General features: G+C 39.3%; 1 long non-coding RNA gene across 2 annotated transcripts in view; it reads right to left on the bottom strand.

Moving 5' to 3' along the window:
* LOC127018723 (uncharacterized) overlaps window positions 1-23,971 on the bottom strand; it is a 49,365-nt gene extending 25,394 nt beyond the window's left edge. The window contains exons 1-2 of one of the 2 annotated variants that reach the window (XR_007766819.1): window positions 23,914-23,971; window positions 23,177-23,246 (exon numbers count right to left, since the gene is read on the bottom strand). This is a non-coding gene — a long non-coding RNA (uncharacterized LOC127018723). Of the gene's footprint in view, window positions 1-23,176; window positions 23,247-23,786; window positions 23,820-23,913 lie in introns of those variants that run through there. The other variant, XR_007766818.1, reaches the window with a different exon arrangement.
* Between the last annotated feature and the right edge of the window lie 912 nt (window positions 23,972-24,883).

Here is a 24,883-nt window from a genome sequence, read left to right as displayed (position 1 = left end):
CATCAGCAGATTACCTGTTAGGCTCAGATTACAGCTAAGATTAATGTTAAACCAAAGGATGTGAAAAATTAGACTTGTTGATTCATTTGAGCAGGCTATTATGGATAGCAGGGAGTATTTTGTAGATATCCAATGGATTATGTTTCCTTTTGGTCCTGTGCCGTTCAGTTCTGAAGGCTTGGAGAGATGGGTGTTGAATGGACTAAGCAGTGACAGCATGAAGCATCTTTTCAGATGTCTAGATGTAAAGATCGTAAATCTAAGGTTTGTTTTGGGAGAAGATTGGGGGGGAGGGCAGGGGGTGAATGCTCCAAAAAGGTACAGATACAGCTTGGCAAAAGAGCCTCAAGACCCAACTATCCATGATATGCAGTCACACAAAGCTAGTGCAAATATCCATACAATCACACAACTATATACAGCACATGTAAAAATCAACACCCTGTGCATGCTTGTGCTTTTCCTTAAGTAACTCATCACATTCCTCTGTATGAAAACACTAAATCCCTTGAACTTCACCAAAGGATCTATTTCCATAAGACACATTAAAATTACAGATTGTTCTAATTCAGTATGTCATTAACTAACGTTGTTGTGGCTGGATTACAAACCCATTGTCACCCCTACACGTGATACACTGGATATCAGTTGGATGTTTGGCTCTGTGCCTGGTTACAGCATGGGAGACCCAAACCTTCAAAGCTGGCCTTGTGTCCTTCTTCCCTCCTGAGAGGGTTTCTCCTTGTCCTTACATGGCTCTGCTGTGCTCTTATTATAGCAACAGAATACCTAAAACCTAGTGCAAAGACAAATAAATCTCTACCAGCAAGGACAGAGTAGAAATGAACTAATCGGGCAACAGTTTTTCCAGAAGTCCATTAATGTTAAACTCACATCTTCCTGCACTTACATTACGTAAGGTACATGCATTGCTTATGCATGCAGGAAACCCTTTTTCCTCTCCTTGTTTTGGTAACTGCATGCTCAGTCTTGGGTCCAACACGCATCACCCTGCCCAAGCTGATTTCCATTCCACTAATATTCTAAATGACTTAGTAAGCAAATACTAAATGCTTATAGTAAGCAACTTCTTGGATTTTATAGTTTTACATACAATGAGACAGCAAAGAGAACTAATTGTTTTCCTTTTCAAGTGAATCAGCTGAAATTACATGTAATTTAACATCGATGTTTCTTTAACCAAGATGCAGAGAAAAAGTTTGATTCTTAAACTTGCTTAGAAGCAGTATAAGAAGTCTACTTGCACTGACTACAAAAAGCTGGCTTTATATTTTAAAGAAACATTTTTTTAAAAAATACAGAAGCACTCACAATGGAAAATTCTACATTAAGTTTCATAGAGGAAAAAAATGTATAAAAGCAGGGAATTCACTTTCAACTCTAATTAGAATCTCAGAGATCTTAGAGAATACCCAAAAAAACCCCACCACACCAAAAACCCCATACTTCTTTTTTGCTTCTTCTGGACACGGATGAAATCTGATGCTAGTGACACTTGTACTATTATTATATACTGCTAAACATTAGCATTATAATTTTTCATTCATATCTACATTAATTCAGGTAATGAACGAATCTATCAAATGGCGATTAAAGCTTCATTTACAAAAGGATGCACAAGTGCTTAGGTACTGCATTTGGAAGGGGTGATTTAAGACATTAGTATGTTTTTCAATAGCTTAACTACCAAGACATATCAAATTCACAACATTACAACCGAAGTACCAGTTTGAATATTGTCCCAAAAAGATAAAGGGGAAAGGTGGAGTACCTTGAAGACTTTTTTCCAGACAGTTGTAGTAACACAGACAGATATGATACAATCTTATTCTACTGACACCTTTCAAATAAGCCTGAAAAATACCATTCCAATTAAACTGATAATTTTGTTAAAAACTAACTTTAGCTGATAATTATAACAAGCCACCACAGAACATTTTTCTCCCTATCAAGCTATAGTCTATACGTGCTCTAGATTTAGCAGCCTATGCCACAACCTGTGCAAGTACAGTAAAGCAGAGTATCACCAACTGAAAATAAGACTTCATTAGGACAGGCTTGCTTTAGTTTTATGATAAACTATTAAGTGATTGAAATTTTACACTGTTATCTTCACTCAGAAAGTTTCTGATAGGCTTTTTCTTTCTGCTGTTGTAACAATGACAATTGCTAACTATAATATAGCTATCCATTTAGAAATATCTTCATTAACAAAAACAGTATCAACTTCAGTCAGTTTTGATCTTGCTGCAGGGAGTACACCCTTCAAAAGATTGATAATTATCTCAGCTAACTAAATTTTCATGCCATAGCAAACCAAACAATTTGTTTACTGATGCATTCAGCAAACAGGATTTATGAAATTCCCCCAGTCAGGTTTTTCCATTGCTTTAAATCTATACCTGCTCAACTCGCAGGATCTGCTTTAGCTTGCTAAAACTCCGGCAAATCCAGTTCTATTACAGCACCAAAGGGATTTATATTTGGGTTCGCTTTTATAAACCGCAGGCTGAAGACAAGCAATGTTTGATGCCTCTGAGAAAGTGACCCAGCCTGGCACACAAAAGACCATGAATCAGAAGTGCGTAGATTTACTGACAGACACGGGGAGCCTTCTCAGGGTATGTGGAGCTAGTCAGTCGCCCACCCCCACCACCTCCAGGGAACTCAAAGCTCCACAACACCAGTCCCACAGCACCCACGTGCCCTGGGGCAGGGGACAAGTCAAGCCTCTGAACCTAAAAAGCACTCTGGAAGCTCCTGACTTCCATCAGCTCCCTGAATCCTGCTACCACTGCGCAAGACGCTCTGCTCAACCCCACCAAGGACATCTATCAGGATATCAGGTCCCTCTCCAAATCATTACTGAGCTGCAAAAAGGAGTCTTGGGTCTTAGATCAAAGTACCATAAAGTCCTCTATCCTACATGCTCCTATTCCTCTGCTTTTGTTCTCCTTTCCCAGCAGAAAAGAGTCAATGGTGCTCAGCCGACAGTCAGCTCGCATTTAACTAAGTTGTTAATCACTGCAGTAAGGTGTCTCCAAATAGACAATTTTAGTTTGGCTGTTTTAGCAGAAGAAAGAGGTGGAAATTAATAAGTAAATAAAAATAATAAAAAAACAAATTAAATGCACACAAGTAAGTCCAGAAACAAAGAATATGAAGTACACTCATATCAATGCTTTGCTAATTAAACAATAAATCCACCAACTGTTCAGTAATTAACTGTAGCATCTAGCCCACAAGATTGAAACAAGTTTTTCCCCTTAAAATAAACAGAAAACCTGATGTACATGCACACACAAACAAAATATTCTTAGCTCTTTATAGAAATTATACAATGTACTATCAGAAAGCATGCAAACTGAGGATCAAGTTCTGGTCTGATAGCATGCTGTCGCGAATCCTGATTTAGGATCCTGCTGAATACACCAATTTGTTGTGAATGAAGCGGTTTAGATCACTTAAAGAATCACCATCAAAGGTATTAGCAAAAGGTGATTTTAACGTGAATTTGCAAAAGTGCAACTTAACGAAGTTGAATGGCAAGGTTCACTCCGAGTTAGAATCGATTTAGAATGATTTACACAGAGACTGAAGACGCAAAAGGGTAAGGGAGACCCTCCCGTTGAGTCACGAGGTTCAGAGTGGACCCCCTTGCTTTCTAAACTCCGTCTCAGAGAGGAGTCTAGGTGCGACTGGGTCCAATCTTAGTCGCAGACTTGGACAATAGTTTATGCCTAATAGAAGGGATATAAAGGGTAAGGAAAATCTCCCATTAAATTACTATGCTAATTTGTCGGGGAATGAGTGATTATGGATCCTATATGACTTTGAGGTAGCAGCAGTTTAAGATTTATTAACACTGTTACAATAAATCACAAGATTAGGTTATATGATTTTTAACAGTAGTTAATCAGCCAATTATCAGAGTGATTTAATAAAGTTTGCTATCAGCACTACAAAGTTTCCTAAATCAAATCGCGCACACACACAAACACACACACAGATATAGAGGTTAACCTATAATCAAGATTTTTCTCTCTTGGCCAGTTATGATAAATTATTGGTACCATATGATCTTTAAAAACCTCACAAAATCTAATTGTAGTGAATTACTCACTATTCTCGTTCGTCAGCATTTGTCAGCAGATGATCTTTGACCCCTTCTTCTTCGTCAGCATCTATCAGCAGAGGATCTTGGAAATCCTCGTGAAATGTACCACTTAAAATCCCTGAGAGTTGTCCCAACTTGGGGGAGATACTGGGTCACAGCCTGCTGCGGTCCCAGAGAGCTCAAAGGGTCTCATTTAGGATCACTATCTATGGGATCATGAGGTGATTGACTTTGGTCAGTGTATTTCCATTCTGGCACCCTCCATGGTAGGCCATGATCCAAGCAGCAGGAGTATCAGGTATGGTTAGGGAGTGCCTAATCATCCTAACTCACTGTACCATAGCCAGGATAAGAAAGTACCAGAGCGTCCCAAGTCACTGCACAAGAACACAATGTTGGCTGGTCCTGACATCGCAACATGGCCCGGGGCAGGCTGCGCCACCACGTTCCACCCCATGACCGAAGTCAATCTATCTCCTCCACAGAGTGGTGGTGTGGTCACCTCTTGCCTCTGTGCCTATAAATAGACATTGCCGCATTTTTGTTACAATTTGAGTGAAAATTTATGTTAGGTTAACCTCTGTAACTATTAAAGAGGTATATATGTTATTTCATCAAATGGGATTAGACAACATTATATACGCAGGGAGGTTCTTGTAATAACATAACTTGTTTTGTCATCTTCCAAACATTGATATATAGAACACCGTTCAATAACAAACATAGTATGACAAGAGCCAATAGAATCACGATGGGGTGTAGCATCAGATTTAGTGCCCCAGTTGTTGTTGGAGACCATCCAAAAAGGGTTTCCCACCAGTAATGTTCCCCATCTTTCTTCACTCTTTCTAGGACATGGTGTACCTCCTTTGCATCATGATGGACAGTAATCAGGGGTTTTTGTCCGTTGTTCTGGATTCATTAGCAACTGATGCAGGCCATCATGTTATAACAGTTTTCTTACCAATGTAAGATTCATTCCAATAGGGGTAGGTAGTAAATCTTGATACGATGTGTAGTTTGATTGTAGCAATTGGTAGGCTGTGGCAGGAGCTGAATAGTTGAAGTTGCATCCCATAATTTTGGTAGAATGACAAATACAGATATCTGAGTGATTATTTGTCTCTACAGTGGTGTTATCTATAAATAGAGAATCACAAAGGGTTCTCATACAAACACATCCATTTCCAACATATACAAGTACAGTCTCAGGGGATTCATCAGGATGTATTCCAAAACAACAAACATTTTGTTCAGTGTCAAGACAAATATCTTGGGCCTTAATGGTATTCCTTTCACAAAGAAATCCCTGTTGTTCCCATACAACACATGCATCAACATCGAGGGTTTGCCATTTGTTTCCATTTTGTTGGGCCCATACTCTATGTTCTAATAGATACAGTACACTTCCATGGTGATTTAATGCTAGTGCAATGACTGGGTGTATGGTGTACACCGAAGCATTGCATATTGTCAAAACAAAAGCTGTGGCTTTACTGACAGTGGGGTTATAAGTGCAATTAACGAGATGCCACCAGGACTGGAATTCCCTTTCAAATTTAGTTGCATTATCCCAGATTACTTTTCAAATTCTTTCCCATTGGGGTAATATATCAGGTAAGAGCCATTGGTTAGTTCCCAATGCCGATAGAGAAGATTGTAATGGATGTTCTAATTTGTATAAATTACTTGTTGCAGAGCTTATTTTGTTTGCTAAAACTTCAGCATCCATACTGTTTAATACCCCTAATACTGTTCCTAGGATACCAGTCACATCTCTCCTTGATCGTTTTGGAGAGGTGAGGGTTCATCCATGCAACTATGCTAACCATCCTGTAGAATACGTATTCAGGAATAGTGAGCAGATAGGTTTGATTGCAGAGATACTAACCTGCATTGATAGTTCCACTCATTTGAGGGACCATGATGGATTAAATAACCCTTGTTGCTGGCCAGTACATTTGATGGCATAGGGTCCAACTTTTGAAATTTGTGGGGATAGAGTTTTCTTGTCCTTTATAATCACTGTAGACATTAAGTGGGAAGTGGTAGGTGTTGTGGTCCTAGGCTTAATAATGTCTGTTTTAAATCTAAATGATAATCCCACATTATCACCAGCCCATAGGCAAATTATAACAACAGGTTGTGCTAAGGTAAAATTGTGCCAACAGCTCAGTTTTCTTCCAGTGGCACAAAGTGTTGTATCCCAGTCTGCTGTTGGGTTTGATGTAAGGTTGTACACAGAAATCTCATATGCCTTTTCATGGGCAGACCCATTGATCATCCAGCACCCTATTTTAATTTCTTCTTCTATCGTTCCCCAAAGTAGGGAAACTTTGCCATAAGCTTCATCTTTGTACTGTCTCCACTCATTTTCTAGGTGTGCATGACCACAGTGAAAAGATGTAGATTTCCCTTACCAGAGAATGTTCCCATGGTTCCGGTATACTCAATATGAGCTTGAGACCACCATGGCCATTCTAGGGTTCCCTCAGTAAGACTCCTTAGTAAAACTGGGGAAGTATTCAAATTAGGCACCAATGTAGTCGTGGTAGGTTTAGTGATTTTGAAAGATATTGTTCCTAATATTATGTTGTATCCCTCTAGAATGTTCCATATACATGATATTTTAACATCAGAATGTTCCTTCACTATGTCATGTATAGAGCAGTGATTCACGTTACTGCATTTTCTATACAGTGTGTGCAAGCTATTGTCAATAATCATACTAAATACACATCCTTCAGTAGCACATGGTTGTGTTTTACAGGTCACATTTATGCTATTGTCTGTCAATAGTAAAATGGGTGGTTTATCTGTATTGACACAGTTGTGGCTGATTCCTTGATTGACAATCAAGTTGAGACAGGTGAGCATTTGTGGGGAAGCAAGTATTATCAAAATCTTCAACAGCAGTAGGATGATGTTCCATATTTTCATTTTGAAGGAAGCTGCAAGACAACAGTCAAATAGACTCATCTCAGTGGTGTTTTCTGGACAGGTTATGCTATTAGAAAGAAGGAGAAATCCACCATGCACTAATTCTATGTTTTGCACTACTGTTATGAGTAGCCTCCCAGGCAAGTATGCCACGAGGTTTAGTTAGAGTCATTGGCACAGTACCAACGGATGGTAGATTGACCATTACAGGTTGTCCTGGCTGTAATGTTGGATGTTCCCTTTTCCCAGAAGGTGGAGTACTACACTTAACTTTTGCAAAGAATGCTTGGCTTATAGGGCTCCCAGTGGGCCCATACCAATTATTTAACTGATGGAGTACTTTGGAGAGTTGAGTGTCCCACCGGGCCTCATGTGGCTTAAGAGCTAATGGCCTATTGAAAAGCAGCCTTTCTACTATCCCATTTGATTGAGGATAACAGGAGGTGTGAAATATCCATGGAATTTCTTCCTGCTTTGCCCACTCTTGCACCTCTTTACAGGAGAAGTGTGAGCCGTTATCACTTTGGATGACATCAGGAGTAGATAGACTTGAGAACCAAACCGATAGAACGATAGCCCTCGAATGGTATTTCGCCCATTAGTCACCACAAGCAAGCCAGAAACTACTTCCACTCCTGTGAGGATGTATCAGTATCCCACAGAGGGTCTGAATGGCCCGATATAATCAACTTGCCATGTAGACCATAAAGTTTTCCCTTCACTGATGTGCAGAGGTGGTGCTTTAGCAGGGTGATCTGTTTGCAATTTCAATTTACATTGCAGGCATTCTGTAAGGATGACTTCATATGTTTTCCTGTTTAGAGGCCAACCTCAGCTTTGGGCTGCAAAGCGCAGTGCTTCTCAGCCTGTATGTCCTAATTTTTGATGTAACCATTCCCCTAGTCAGTACCATTTGGAATCTGATATATCTCCTGATTTTATTTCCCTAATTCTAGCTAATTCATCTGCTTGTTGGTTCCAGTTTGTAGCTGGTTTATTGTCTTTGACATGAGTTTCACCCATCCCACCTTGAATGGTGTTTTTCTGGCTATGTTTAGCAATAGTTGCCAATCCTCAGTTCTCCAGACTAGAGCTCTACTTACTTCCCAATTTAGGGCTTCCCATTGACAAAGCCATTGTATGGCACCTGCCTATATGGCATAGGAGTCAGCATAGATAACTTTTGCTCCTAGCTAACTACTAGAACAACTGCCCTTAATTCTCCTACTTGTGCACGACCTTCACCTTCTTCTATTACTTGTTCGCCCATGTTAATCTCTATTCTAACACAACATTGGCTGGTCCTGACATCACAATGTGGCCCTATGCAGGGCTGCACCACCACACGTCCAAAGCATAGCATTTGCCTCCATAGGAAGCAAGATGATGGCGGTACAGATGTGCAGAATCTGACCAACATGGTATAGATATCAGACATCATTCCATGGGAAGCACAGTGAAAGCAACAGTTTTTATTTGATCTCTCCGCTGAAAATATTTTTTCCTCTCTGCAACATTTTACAAACCTTGTCACTATTCCTTTCTGCACAGAATCAATAAATGAGTTTTGTTTGTGGTTCGGGTTTTTTTATTTGTGGGGTTTTGGGAGGGGTATTTTGGTTGATTGTTTTTTTGGGTTTGGTTTGGTTTTTTTTTTTAATTCAGAGTGGTCACGCACACACACCAACTCACCACCTTGGGAGCCACATACCCTTCATTACAAGATGTTCTTGGACCAACAGGAGAACTGCATGGCAGCCTTCATTTACGGCCACAGGAAAGAGTCATTAAACTACAGTTATGTTAACTAAAAAACAGTGCATTGAAAATAATTCATTTTCCATTGCTTATACAATTTTTTCCATTCCATACGTTTGCACAGGTACTGTGATTGCAACATCCAAACTGTTGTATAGTTTAGCACTCAAAGCTTATAATTTGAGGATGATGAATCATAAATATACACAGAACACCGAAAATATTAACCATCACTACAAAAATCAGTGCAATGATTATAAAAGTATGCTGACCTCTGAACTTGTGGCTATTGTTTAGTCATGGACTCTACATGCGTTTTGTTGTTGCTTTATAACATACCAAATAGTTTAGGTTGCAGATGTTTGGTTTCTCAGTCCTGCCTTTGCAAGAACAGCGCTGAAAGCCTGTAGCCAGTCTCAGACTGCAGACCAGCAGCAGAGTATGTTACAGTTCCCTGCTGTGCTCAACACACTGATGTAAGAAGTGTAAGAGAACAAGGACAAAGCTTTGCCTCTCCAGCTCTAACAGTTCTGGAGTGCCCCATATAACAGCCAAGACAGCAGGGCTTTTATTTAGCTAGACCAACCTAGAACCTAGAGTACCAACTGTCCAAAAAAAGGACACCATCTCAAATTAACTAAGAAAGTAAATTGAACTATGATGTTTTATCCAGAGCCAAATCTGTGCAGAAAAGCAATTCAGCGGCTGCCAGGAAAAAAAAAAAAGTGCTGCTTCCAAAACTGATTAGGTAAAGAATTGCAATTTCAACAGTTGTCTTGTCTTTTGGGGTGGGGGTGAGAAACAACAGACTGCGAGACATTTTAGCATTGTAAATATGTGTCTTATTATACACGCGTGCACACACACCAAAAGCTGCCAGCTCAAATGGGATGTTTTCCCTTTTCTGAAGGATTTTGAAAGAGAAACCATTTTGATTAAAACCCAGGGGAAAGTTGAAGTCGTAAGAGCAGAGGAAACAGCTCCTGCTCAGAACAGTGAAAAACAAAGATCCTGTTGTTCATAACTGCTCTGATCCCAGGTCATGTTAGCTTTTAAGCAGCCATTGCCTAATGCCACAAAAAACTGTCTTTCTGCAGTCCAGGGGACAAAAACACAGCAGTGTAGATCATTACTTTTCTGATAACGCTAAAAAACCTAGGGTACAGTTGAGCTGCTAATAAAGCCTGCAAAAGCCATTTTCTCACACCCCACATACTCTTCTGGTGTGTCTTCAAGGCACAGTTATTCCTTTTTAATCATATATTACCTGTTAGCAGCTCTTCGTCAAAAGATTCCCAGCCTCTCTTCCTTTGCTGTGTAAGAGGTAGCTATCACCCAGTCTTTTAGCTTTCTCCCTCAATTCCTGCAGAAAAATCTCACCCTCCAATCCTCGAGTCACAAGTGTCCCTCTCTGCTCAGGGACCGTCACCACCTATCTTCTCTTGTCTGGTTGCCCAGCATATTTGATTCTCTCTCTCGAGGTAGAGCTGAACACAGTCTTTTATACCTGCCTCCTTAGGGCTTGCAGACACACTGCTCAGCCAACCAGGAAGGTTTCTAGCCTTCTCTTCTACTTGGTGGAAAGGAAGTTGTTCCTTAACACCTGCTTAAGTAAGTATTACTAAAGCTTATGATCCTTTTGGATCTTCACATCACTTTTACAGATTTTCATCAGTAAACCAAGTACAGATCTGTGACCTTCCTCCAGTCTCTCCTGTACTGGAATTTCAAGTGCAATAATTGCCATATTCTGTTTCAATAGGATTTTTACTTGGTTTAAATTTAATAGCAGTATGAGTTGCAAATTGCTTCTAGCCTAGGGCAGACACATCTTACTCCAGGGCTTAATACTTTATTTGACCCTAGTTTGACTTCATATCAGGATCTACAAGACTAATCAGATGGGTAGCTTCAAAGAAGCTTCAGGCATTAGCTTTTTAGGCCTTTTCCTTATAAATTGTTCCTCCAAGAACAACTACAACATGAATAGTAGTCAGCGTAAGAACAACAGGGCAACTGTTTCCACAAACTTTTCCTTTTTTTCCCAAATAGGAACACAAGGACTGCAAGTCCTCTATATACAGCAGTGACCTTATCTAAGAAATGTTACACATAAGGCAGCAACACAGGTACTACAAGGTAGAATACCAATGTGCACAAGCAGCTTAATACGCGCAATACTCATTTTATCCTCTTCAGGAATTCTGACCTCTTCCAGAGTCAAGAACACACACAGATTGCACCTATAATAAATATGCCTATAAGCAGCAATAGTCATATTTTGCATTTACGGTAAACTCTAATGGATGCAGATACACAGCACTTAAAAGGTCTGAAAGCTTGGGATCTTCGTGTTCAGTTCATTGCTTAGCATCTGGAAGGGCTATAGGAAATCTTTCCCCCACACATTTTTGACCCTTTTGCCAAAATTCATACACTTAGTATCTTATGTACTGTGATAGATTAAGCTGCTTTTTCACCTCTGTTTGCATGCCATCCCTAAAACTCATGACATTATTAACCTCTGTTTTTCAGCATCTAATAGATGTCACCAGAAAAACAGTTTTAATAAATGCATCCTGGAACATTCAGTTTGGAGCTAAGGTACCATATGTGAAAAGGAAAAATAATGATAAGTGATAAATGGGATAAAGATTTTAGGGAAATTTTATTGTATTTAATTAATCTACCATTTTTACTAAGTTGCTTTCAAGTGAAATGGCTTTTTACCAACTCCTTTTGAAAAGGTTAGAAGGGTATTCCCTGAGCTACAATCATTAGCATATAGATGTCTCTAAGTGTTAATTTCTGTTTTCACTGAATGAATGTAATTTAAAATGAGGCCTTTTCAAATCAGTTAACTTTGGCCATTTGAGAAAGATAAGAAAAACGGACTCAAGCATGAACCCCAGCAAAACCTGCTTCTTAAGGATAAATATATGTCACTACTTAAGCGTCTCCATTGCCACATGCTGCAAATGATAGATTTCAGGAAAATTATGGGAAAGGGTGGGTGCTGGGATTAAAGTCCTACCACTAGGTGATAGGATCCATTAATAGAGTTAACAATAACAAAAAAGAAGGGTTATTTTTAGAGTTCATTTTTAAGAGAGTTGAAAACCAACCTAGATATTAGAGTTGTGGCAATTAGTTTTATGCCTACAGCAAAACTTGTTGAATTTCTTCTTTTTCAGTTTTATGCAAAGAATAATTTAGGAGCTGATGCAGCTCCTAAATTAATGAATAGTATACCAACGATCATCTTCAGCTGGATCAGGCTCAGGAGTGTTTTGAAGTTTTCATTTTAAAGTAACTTAATACAGGTTCAGTATGATGTACAATGAACCTCTGACACAGCTGCCCATCCAGGCATGCCACATTCTCCAAGAAGAGGGTTTCTCTTCAGCAGGTCTCCAGCACATATACACTCTATAACATAGTTAATAAAGACAGAGAATATTTGTAGTTAAACGTCTCATTCTCCATCATAAAATCAAATCCTCACCAGACTATAACTTTTCTGAAATTACATTTTTCCCCAGAGTGATCATTTCTTGCTTAAATATCTTTTAACTCATGGGAGGAAAAAAAAAAAAAAAAAGAAGAGAAAAACCAACCAACTTCAATCTTGGAGAACATGTTTTCTCATGAGAAATATGAAGTTTGGGAAAGTGAGTTGCCCTAACCTACACAGAAATTCCACCTGTTCTGGCAAGCTACAAGGCTTTTAATTATATTTAGCTTGCACATACCGAAATTATCTTTGCCATATTTTGGCGAAGTCCTCAGAAAGTGTGTTTGCTCTGAACATACCAGGACCTGGAGAAGTCAGACCCAAGCCACACTGTTTTCTTGGCAGCAGGAAATCCCCAAGGTGTGGCAGCCACTAGAAAGGAAACCAAGGAAGACCGTCCTTTGTTTTTACCCATACAAGATATCATTATATTAGGGAAGGGAACAGTGCAATGATCAGAAAGTCAAAAACAAGAGTCAGTAATAGGAGAGACTAATGCGTTGTCAGCCCTCTTTCCATAAAGAGAAAGCAACAGCAGCCAGAAGACAGTCTGATAGATGAAAGTTGAAGGGACAGAAAGTCAGACCATGAATATATCACACACATCAAAAATACGAATCAAAAAAATCCCTGAAACCCAGGTTCTACATTCTTGTTCATCAACAGAGATTAATAGCATTCTCCTTCTAAGTTACTTCTTTTTGCCACTTCTACAAGTTGCTCCATTAAATGAAGTAAAGATTCTTACTGTAGGATATACTAGATGGATTAGCCAAGAGAGAAGTCAATTTCGTTCCTTACATGCAAGTTTTCTCTTGTTCCCTATTTTATAATCAAAACCAACTAATTATACTGAAATAGCATTTAGGTTGCAAAGTCAACATTCAACAGGGAGGAAACACTACTTTAAACAAGCACTAACAATTGCATGTGTCCAACCTACTGTTTTGAGTTCAAATGAAGTTGTTTTCCCGAGAAAAGTAATGTCAGTCCAAGCTTTCCCCTCTAAATACTCTAGTCAATGTCTCTCAGCCATGATCAAGATCAGTTCTCTTGCCTCAGCCTTCCCTCTCCTCTACCAACAGTCAAAAGGCAGGCCAGCTGATGACAGCTGTAGCATGGATACAAGTCTATTTGGACTTGGACTAAGACCAGCAACATGGTATATGCAATAAATTGAACAGTTGGTAAGAACATTCAGCTTTGATATTCTTTTTTAACCCCAATCACTTTTCTGCATCAGACTTGCTTGAAATACGCTGATTATGCAAACCCTGAAAATGAGCTTTATACTCTTCAAATATACATACATTATCCAATCTAATATTGTAAGAGCAAATATATAAACAGACCAACCCCTAGCTGGTATTACTATGAATCCTTGCTAATAAATCCAGCTTGTTTAAATAAGTCATGCAGTGGCACTGCAGGTACTCCAGTCTCTGCTCTTGGATATGAATTGGCCACAGAGGGAAGGATTTCCCACCCACAGAATTCTTCATAAGATTTCCCAAATTTACACTATTATGAACTTTATCTACACTGCATATTGGCTTCAACATTCCTGTTCTATGAATAAGAAGCAATTACACGTAAAAGGCTGAGTGGAAGTTATAAAATCACCTTCCACAGTTACGAGCATATCTATGCCATCCTTTGTCCAGTGCTTTAAACAAATTCCAAATTAGACACTTATTCTGGTTTCCATTCTGGAATATATTCAGGAAAAGCATGATGTACTTTTGACTCTTATTTAAATCCCCAAGATTCTATTTTGCCTTTTTAAGTTTTTCTACATATAGTTCCTATACAGTTTCAAAAAAGTTCAATACCTAAGTTTCCTCACATTATCTCTTCCACAACAAAAATGTAAGCATGTTTTTACCAGAGCTGTCAGTAAAAAATGCCATCATATTTTCCATTTTTTGCAAGGGTCTTCATGTAAGCAGAATCCTTGTGCTCTGTTCTTAGTGTGTATGAAATGTGCACAGTCTTTAGAAATGCAGATAATCAAAAAAGAGCCACTAGGGAAACAAAGTAATAACATTAGCTAATGCCACACAGTAATGTTTATTTAACAAATCTGTGTTGCATGCCTGACATTTCCCCTGGCATCAATTTATTTTGTTTTGCTTTTCTCTGATAGCAGCACAAATGCATTTAAAATGTAAACTTATTTTACACCTACCAAAGTGTATACACAATGTAATAAAAACATATACATCTTTTTTAATATCTTATGGGAATACATACTGGAGATGTGCAGAAAGCCCAACAGCCAAAGTAAATGATCTAGATTATGGAAAATGTTCATTTTTAGCTTTCCCAATAGCTACTAAAACTGCAATTGTCAGTGCACTGTACATCACTGCATTATGTTATTTATAAAGTGCCACAATGTGACAAAATGATGCTATCCATCAGGATCCAATCTTAACTGAAAGTGGCAGGGGAAGTGGAGTGGATGGAAAGATATCTTTGCAGTCCATTCAAACTGGCAGTTTGGAATAGTTACAAATGGCAATTTTCAGAAGTTTAATTTACTGGTCATTTGTAAAAGTGTACACAAATGATTCTATGAACCAAATTAGAAAAAAGTTTGTACTTTCAAACTTCGCTGTAACCAAGCTATCTCTTGCTCCACTTTCCTTCCAGCCAAATATCATACTGTTTCATTCATGCCACTCTTGCTTTCTTCATTAGACTCCTAGATTTGTCATTCTTTCTTTTCAGGATCAGTACCTTTCTTCACTTAGAAAGCCAGCCCAGCCAGCTGTCTCCAAGAAATCCTCTTTAATTTCCCTTTTCTTTGTTGTCCAGCAGTCTCTCATCTTTGCTGCCTCACTGGACTTTTTAAGAACACTGAAATCCCTAATTTTAGGTATTCTCTTCTAAAATATTCAAGTTATGTCAGACAACACCAAGGACAACATCAGACAACACACCAGGCAGGATGACATCATCTCTCTCATGTATACCCACATACTACTTTCACAGTAACTAACATTTTTTTTAAAAAGAATACACAAAAGTGTCATTAAAATCAAAGTAATGGGAAAGAATAACCTGAAGCACACACGTGCAATGATTGGCCACAAGCTAGGTATCCACTCCAAAAACATCAGCTCAGTGCTCGGCAGAGGTCAGAAAAATAAACAGAGTACTAAAAACTGTAAAGAAGGAAAAATTAGAACAAAACCAAAAAACCCCACCAAAAAACAATATCAAAACATTATGTGACTTTGTAAATCCAAATACATACAGATCTTTCACTCTAAGTGCAGCTCTGATAACCTCTTTAAAGGAAAGTAGAGAGTTCAGAAAAGCACAAGAAGAATCATCAGGAATATAGAAAATGTCCAAAAAGGAGAGAGTTCAACTCTTCAACTAGTCTCTTTCCCAGCAAAGGAGAGTTATGCCCATGTCTATAAAGTAACAAATGCTGAGGTAAAGGTGATGACAAGTTACCTGCTCACTACTTGTCACTTATAAACATCTGGCAAACATATCAAGCAGCATGTTTAAAAACCCACAAAACTTTGTCCACATAACAAGAAGTGCAACTGTTTGCCTGAGAGGTGGTGGAAGCCAAGAGTATAAATAGGACCAAGCAGAACTGAAAATAGTTCATGGTCCAGTAATGACTAATTAAGAACAGACGAGACACAGCCTACTGTAAGGAAGTTCTCCAATGACAGACCAGTTGCAGAAGGATGCACAACAGGGAGGGTCCCTCCATATGGCTCCTGTTTCCTATTCCCTCTACCAGCATTTACAATTGACCACTGGTAGGAAGAGAACATTGAGTCCAAATTAATTTGAAGTCAAATGGAGACATTACCAAAAATCATAATGAGCATTTCCCCATCCTGCCCAGCATTTTGGGGATAAGGGGAAGAGAAATCCTTACTCTCAAAGTAGCTGTTGCTAGAGGCAAAGGGTACTCGTCTTTTCAGATTGTTTAATCTCATTTCTTTAATGCTCCATTGTGCTTTCTCCATCTCTCATACAGAACCAGTCAGCCTGCATTTCCACCTCTAGCAATCATCAGCAGTTTTCCAGGTGCAGGAATTTGGGGCAGAAGGTTTCACAGGAGAGAGGATATATCAAAATTATTCCTCGACCCAAAGGAAATTATAGCCTTCAATGAATCTGCATGGGCCCAAACCTCCAGTTACAAGCCAAAGTATTCAGGAATTGCAGAATGAAAGTAAGCTGACTGGAAAAGGAGGTTTAACAAGGAACTGTAAACATGTAGGTAGTTTTGACTAAACTGTGAAATTAATACTGCAAGGTTTACGTGTTGTATCCTTAAGAAAAAGGCCCGGATATAGAAGCCGTATCACGGGAGTCTTACTGCTATTGCTGCCACAGCAGAATCTGGAAGGATATGCTAGGATATGCTGCCATATGGTCATATTTGCTCAGTTGCCCAGCTCCATCTACTTTCTTCTCTGATACAATAGCAGCTTATGTTGCACAAAAAACCCCAAACCATTAAATGAAAAGGTATTCTTCTATATCTGTTAGCCCAGATATAAATATCACTGCTTACTTATTTGACTGATAACTCCTTTACCTGGCATAAAAACAGGATGTGAAAGCGTACCCAAAGATGTAACATGTTTTGCATTACAAAAAAAAAATTAAGAAGTCTGTATGCAATAATATTCACAGCTGAATGCCATTAAGTGTACTAATAGCACATTGATATATTTGGTACACCGCTATTCACTGTTAGTACGTACACAGTACATAGGTTATACTTAAGAATATTTCCTGCTGGGTACCAGTAGTATAACACTTGAACAAGTTCTATGCAATTATTTTGAGTCTGCCACCTTAAAAACAGTTTAACTAATGTTCATTAAAAAGCAAACGACCAAAACCACACCTCCTTATCTGACCCAAGTGTATCACACCAGCACGATTCTTTTCCATCACCAGGATCAACACTGAGTAAATTGGCAGATATCTCAGTTACAAAGTGGAAGACACCTTCAATGTCAAGCACCTAGTTCTTTGGTACTTTCTTCCAGTTTCATGTACTCTTGCTCTCTATTACCTCTGCAGAAAACTCTGATCATGTTCAGTCAGCAGAGGAAAACTGACAATCTTACACAAGTAAGAATTTTAGTCACTATTTATTCCATATTCAGCAACTTGATATAATGAGCCTTTATCATTCTTCCTTCTAAAGATGTTTTTTCCAGCACAAACACTGGGCAGTGTTGCAGCGTTTGTGTCAGACTAATGCATTACTGACTGTAGTCTACATTGCTTTCTTTCATCTTCTTCAGTGCCAGAGTCGTTTATCCTCATATAGCATCACTCTAGTCCTTTCTCCACCACAACTGTTTTTCCCCAAACTGTTAGTTGCCCTTGTCTGGGTCTGTTATTTGCTCTATCCCAAGTTCAAGAACCTTGAAAAGTTACAGGCAAGATTCCCTATTGGAAGTCCATGGTGTAATCATTATATGATTTTGGAAATATCAGTGTAGAGAATGTGCCAAAGCCACTACTCCTTGAAGCCTCACTTTTTCTTGGGTTTCTACCTTGTAAAGCATCTCCTGTGCATATACGAATTCTTTGGTTTGGATGCATAAGGTGGTTTTTTTTAGTATTATTCATCACCTAAAAAGATTTTTATACACTTATATTGGGAGTTGTTTCTCTGCCCCTGCTTAGGCCAGATACCAGAATGTGTTACAAAAATGGAAAACTGAGGCAGGAGTCTAATTCAATACACAGGAAAGTAGTAATGCCCTGGGACTGACAGAGAACTGTTGCTGACACACTTGATTTAGATAAGAAATTTATTCTTCCTCCTCTTCCCACTACCCACAAACATACACATATATTATCAGGGAGAAGAAAATCTGTTTGAGACCACTAATTAGAAATAAAAAAGTACTTTGCACAAACAGATTCTCCTTTACCAGATGGTTTCCACTAATATTCACTAATAAAATGCCTATTTGAGGAGCGTATGTTCAGTTAGATTGGAAGAGGCCAGAAACAGCACAACTATGTCAGCAATTAATTTCATTAGAAAGATTCTGTGTCAATTCTGTCCAGGAACTCTGTAGCTTTTACAACTTCCTTTACTCTGTGCAGATTTCATTTCCGCAGTGCAACATACCTGACAACCTTTCTGGAGCAAAACTGTATTTTTTGGCTGTTAAGACAAAGTCTTAAATGAAACCTTATCAATATTTGAACACGCATGTATTAATGTGAATCCTTGAGGATTCACCTCATAGTTCTACCTTGGTCTTCCATTTATTATCAAAGTAAACATACTATCTACCTATTAAAAGTTTTGAACCACTATACTATGACAGAGTTTTGTCAATATATTAAAATCTTTATCATAAATACTGTTTCTATTGGCAAGGTACTGATTTATCTCAAGTGTCAAATGATTTTCGGCAACAGTTCTTTGTCTCTCCTGTTCCTTATTACATCACCACTCAGACAGGAAGTCAGAGGAATATATTTTCTATGAAAAATATTTTAATTCAAATAGTAGGGAAAACAACACAGCACTGGCCATTTGTCAGAAGATCTACAGTAACATACACATTTAAGCATGAAATGCAATCCCTTCCCAAGCAAACAAAGTATCATATAAAACCTAGAAGCTATTTGCTAAATATGACAATACACAAGTAATCAGACTGTACACACACATTTTGGATATGAACAGTAGCCACAAAAATCCCTACCTACTCAAAAAAAGGGAACATCCTCCTCCCCCCGCAAAAAAAATTCAAAATCACTCTTTATGTTTCTTAATGCCCAAGAACCATTCCAACCCAAGGTCTTGTCCCTTGCTCAGCTCCTCTCAGTCACCTGATGACTCTTTGCCAACCCACCACAAAGAGCATGGGAAGATTTCTCATTACTGATCTTCATTTAAAATTATTCTAGCTTCTGAATACCATTTTATCTCCACCCACACAGAGCAGACCAAGTGAATCGTTCCTCCTCCTTCCTCCCACACCGATGAGAAAACAAACCTGAGGTCACGACTGGTTGTTTCTTGTTCCTCAGAGTCTGCATCCACAGGCAGAATACTCAAGTCTCTCTGTACCAATTACATTTCTCCAAAGTGGGTTAATATTAAGTCCCTACTTTACTGAAACCAACTTAAATATGCATGTAACTTGAACGTACTCTGCCAGAAAGGTACTGAAAGAAGAGATTGTCCAAGATCATCTTGTGCTCACTGTGAAGACTTTATTATGCATCCAGATACAGTATGAATAAAACAAGGGAACCTCTTCACCAAGACTACTGCTGGAGCCAAGAGATTTAAACTCTCATCACTACTCCCGGGAAACAGAGGTTCTTTGCAAGAATACCGTAAAGAGGTACAGTCTATGGACAGGTCATTTTGTTTCGTTAAAAAGGAAAAGAACGGCATTATTGAGCTTATTTGACACTTCAAGTCATTATGTAATGTGTGCATTTTTAAAAATAATCATCTGCATTATGAAGTTTGTGACATCATGAAAGAATCTTTAAAGTACTTTTTAAACTGTCCCAGTTATATATGTGAAAAGAAACTATAAAAATCAGAATGAAAGAACAATTCTTAAATTAGTACAAGGGCAGAGCAACAGCTTTTTTCAAAAATGGCTTTTATGCTGAACATGTTTGCAGTTTTCAAATTTATGGGTGTAGCTGTCAACATGTATATTCACTTTTAGAATATCGTCCTGGCTTAATGAGGTCTCCTGGAATGATTTGTTTTAATAAAAAGTTAACATGCTTACATATGTGGTTTCCACCTTTCTACTTTTTTTTTTTTTAAATCTACACTACTCTTTAGCAGAGAGATCACAACAAAGTTTACTTTACCACTTTACAGTGCATTCAACTACTTCAACATTTCAAAGTCAGGCAGCTTCCAATGAAACTTTCAAGTAACAATTGTTATAGCTAACTCTTAACAAGTATAGATACATATCTTCAACATAAGAAACCTAAGCCAGGAAAAAAGTCACAAGACAATTGCATTTTAGTTATAACTGCATGCCATCAGCAAATGGTGCCACATTACTAAATAGAAATAAGACTTCTTACTAGTCTCTCCATCTTTTGTCAAGCCTGCTAACTGTGACACATACCATGCATCTACCTTACTTCTTTCTGTCTCACCATCTCTCCAGCTGTCTCCAGTTTATGCTGTTGTTTCTGTTAGGCAGAGCATAAGATTAGATTCAGAAAACAAACACACACACCCCTCAGAACAAAAATTCCCCTACAACATCAGGCTGCCGAGTGACAAGTTCAGAGTTATTCAGTAAAAATACTGGTGTTTCACTAGCTTGGAATTGCTCCGTGAGACTCCACAGGTGACTGACAGAGTTGGTGACAATTTTCAAATTCATACACATCCCTGCAAGAATGCCTCATAACCATGGGTCAAACAGATTAAGACTCCTCCCCCGCCCCAAGCAGCTGAAGTAGTTGTTCTTCTCTAACTTCTTCCCTTCCATTTCATCTTCTCATTCACTCTTCCACTTTTTAGTGTTTTTTCAGGGTTGAAACTGCCACAGCCTACTTGGCTAAACTGCCATAGTTCTCTAACTTTTACTTGGAGCTTGTTTCCTCCAACCTCTTTGTCATCACTGTTCTTTTCTTCAGGAGCTCTCCATTTGTTTCATTTTTCTTCTCTTGAGCTACCCACAACCAGTCTGATATGCTATAAAGGCAAACCACTCCACTATAAAGATGTTCAGTTACCTCAAGCCTGATTTATTTGTCTGTACAACCTAGTATAGCAGAATTTCTCCACCATCACATTTCTTTGTGAGGAGTCTGCACAACGTCAAATACATTTTTCTCCTACTGTTACGTCTTTGAAAACATCCTGAACAGTACATGTACATTCATTCAGTATCATGCTTTCAGCACTAGATTCAGCAACTGTAGATACAGGACCAATGCTGCTTCCAGATTACATCAAAAACTTGTTAAAAGAACTGCAAGCCAACAATGCTCTTCATATAGCATAGACAGTATTTTTCTCTTTTCTATAGAACAGATTCTAGGAAGATAGATAACTGACCAAAAAATAGTCCAATGAGAAAGAGATGAATTTCTGCAAGTAATAAAAGTATTATCTAGAAAGAATTTTATACAGATGGAAAGAAAAGTTGAAAGGCTAGAAGAATGTCAATAGTTAACATTCTTGCAGCTCCTTGGATCAACAGGATGGCAAAAGCATATTCATTCTTCCCTGTGTTTCTAAATTCATGTTGAGTGATATGGCCTTATTTCAAGTGGAAGTAGGAGCAGAAGTGGAACACACATTCCTGCAGACAAAGGAGCATTTCACTTAATCACAGAACAACCTAGAATTCATTTGTTGAAAAACCCCATTATCTTAAGCAAAGGGGTAATACAATTCAGCCGTACTTCTTTGTCATGGGGAGGCTCTTTTAAGGGCCACCTGTACTGCTGATACTCTTTGAATTAGTGTGTTAGTTTTATTTCTAGCAAAGAAATAGAAACAATTAGATCACTCCCATAATGCTTTTTAGTTCCTAACTCTACAGTGCTGAGGAATGAGGAACTTTTTCTTCAAAAGTATCATACATCTTACACTTTCACAAGGCCAAGGCCACTTCAAATATAGATTCCTACTGCAAATCCTCTCTTGTAAAGGCAGCTTTGGGGTTTTTTGTGTGTTTTTTTCTTAAACACACAATACAGGATAATAAGTGCAAATAGCATTATCAACGTACAAGTACTAAAGAGGAAAAACATTCTTAATTTTTAGTTCAACTTCATATACTTGTCTTCATTTACCTCAAAAATAGAGATTGATATTGTTCAGTCACAGTGAACCCAGTGACCACAGTCCATCATTAAATATAATATCAGCTACAATTTCCACTTCAGCATCAACTGAAGTATCACCTTATTACACTTTGTGAATTTCCACAAGCCCTCCAAGTTATTTTTGACGTCTTTGACTCTGAACCTGCCAACACTTACACACATTATCTTAAGCATACTGAAATCCATAGCATTATGCACAGCACACAAACAAGCACATGTATCATTTCAGAAATGTGGACTTAATTGTTCAGTACAGAAGCAAATCCCTTCAGATGTGATGTGTACAGGTTAGGAAAAATCACTCCAATAGCATATCTATTGTTGTTCCAAGTGTTAGTATCCCTTTTAAAATTCCTTCCTTACCCTTCCACTCTCCTACACATATCACCTCCTTTACATTCTCCTTAAACGCCTAAAAATAACTAACTATGCATATGGTCTGAGCACCACAGCCCTATACCATGTAACTGGGGAGAAAGTATTTTAGTTTGAATAGCTGACCTCACATCCATCATCAGAAGATATTTTTCCATGAGTTATTTCCCAGAACTTAAACATTTAACATAGGCTGTAGATTTGGTAATTGCAGAGTTCCACAAAATTTAACAGAGTAAGGTTTTTTGGTTAAAAAAATACCACAACAAACTACAAATAAACGAACAAAAAAAACCCAATCTGTGAAAACTTCATGCGTTTTTTTTCTCCCACCTGCACCCTCTTGCATTGTAAAAAGATTTGAAATTATATATTTCCTTTCCCTCAGTTTAAGGATTTTTCTTCACATTAGAAAGTTTTCACTGACATTAAAAACCAATCTAAACTTATGATCCCACTTGGGAGCACATCAGCCTACCCCACATTGAGGAATGCAAGACTAAGGACTCATTCTTTTGTTCAGCTTCAGCCACAAGGAGGAAAGCAAGAAGCACCTCATTCCATGTCCTCTCAGTTTTTTCTGCCAACTTACTTACCCTAGTTAATGCTCTTTCCTCTGCTCCTTTTCTTCCTTCAAGTAGGTAGCTGGCATAATATAAGGGGAAGCTGAAATACATTTGTGAAAAGTGGTGTTTTGACTTAGCTCAGAGCAAGAAGAAAGCAAGAAAGGAAAGTTGTACATCTGAGTCAATACATCTCCCAGAGAACTAAAGAAATGCTTCCAGGACTGTACTCTGCTGAGGAAGTTCCTAGGTCACAGTCTAATTTCACACCATCAGAGAGGCATATCTGCTATTCTGAATAAAGAACAACCATTTTTACTTAGACTTATCCTCCACCATGAGATCCTAGTCATGCAAGTTCAGTGGTAATGGCAATATAAACACCTTCCTTCGGTCTCACTCTAGAAAAGGCTGTGCTCCAGTTCTGCTGCCTACAAACATATACTGTACTTCACATAACTGAAGCCTAAAGAATACAACATAAAGCTTAGCATTTGAAAACAAAGGCACTCTAATTTATAAACAGAACAGAAAAAAAAGGGCAACACAACAGGTACATGACAACCTCCCCTCATGCTTTCCCTTCCCCACCTCAAGCCCCAAGTCTTAAAAAAATAAAGTTTCACTCGCTATTCATGCTGACCTCAATTTGATACGCAACACACCTCCTGCAAGCCCACAGCTACTAGTAAAACCCAGAGCCCACATATTTATTAAGGGCAGCTCATTAACTCTGACAATCTCCAGCCGGTGGGGCTCATCAGCCTCACCTGAGGAGTCATTCCTCCCTTTCCAGGAGACAAAGGGCACAGCAGCTCCTGGGCTGCTTGCACTGCCCATTGCACAAGGCCCCCAGGAGAAGCTGCTGCCGGCCTTCATCTCCCTTCAAGCCTCGTCCACAGCAGCTCACTCCCATAGGGTACCTGGGGCCATTGGCCATGGTCTTTGGTGGCACTGTGCCAGGCAGGCCGGAGACAGAGCTGGAAGGAGAGAGAGAGAAAAGTGAGTTTCAGCTCTCCCTGCTGCAGACCACAGTGCCTGAGGGGTGCTGCTTACCACCCACCCTACCTGCCCCACTGGGCACTGGCACAGAGGGACTGCAGCATGCAGCTCACCCCTAAGCCTCCCCCGCACCCCCGGCCTGTTCCAGCTCCCTGTGCATACCCAGGTCTTGTCACCTCCTGTACCCTCTCGCAGAGGTGCTACAAAACATCTAACACATCACACGTGCCCACATAGGAGCAGAAGCCAAAAGCTGCACCACGCCATGAGCATTGGCTAGTGCCAGCCGTGTGGGCTCCCTCCGCACCATGGCTGGTGCCCTCCACCTTTGCTCTCCAGGCCACTCCTTCGCTGCCGTGAGGGTTCGCTTCTCTCACGGAGGTGGAAAGCAAAAAGCCAGGCCCCAGGGCTGCCTCTCCTCTCCAGCTACTCCCTTAACAAGCAATAAAGTAATTTAATTTCTTTCCCCCATGGGAGGGGAGGACAGGACAAGCCCGTCTCCTTCAGAGCCAGCCCTGCAGGTTCAACAGCACTGGGCTGCTCCCGCTCACACCATGCTCCAGAGGGTCCCACCTGCCCCCACTCCCAAATCTGCCTAACTGCTGCCTCGGGCACAGCTGTGAGGACACGGGCTCTTCTCACCACCCACCTCACGTGCACGCACACCACCTCGAAAAACTGGTGTGGGGGACAGTCCCTCTTTCGGAAACTTTGCCTGGCATTTGCCACACTGCCTGG

This window comes from Gymnogyps californianus, chromosome 7 (assembly GCF_018139145.2).
Source record: "Gymnogyps californianus isolate 813 chromosome 7, ASM1813914v2, whole genome shotgun sequence".
In the NCBI taxonomy this organism is placed as follows: Eukaryota; Metazoa; Chordata; class Aves; order Accipitriformes; family Cathartidae; genus Gymnogyps; species Gymnogyps californianus.
Note: the sequence above shows the minus strand (reverse complement) of the source record. Positions and strands in the feature narration are given on the sequence as shown.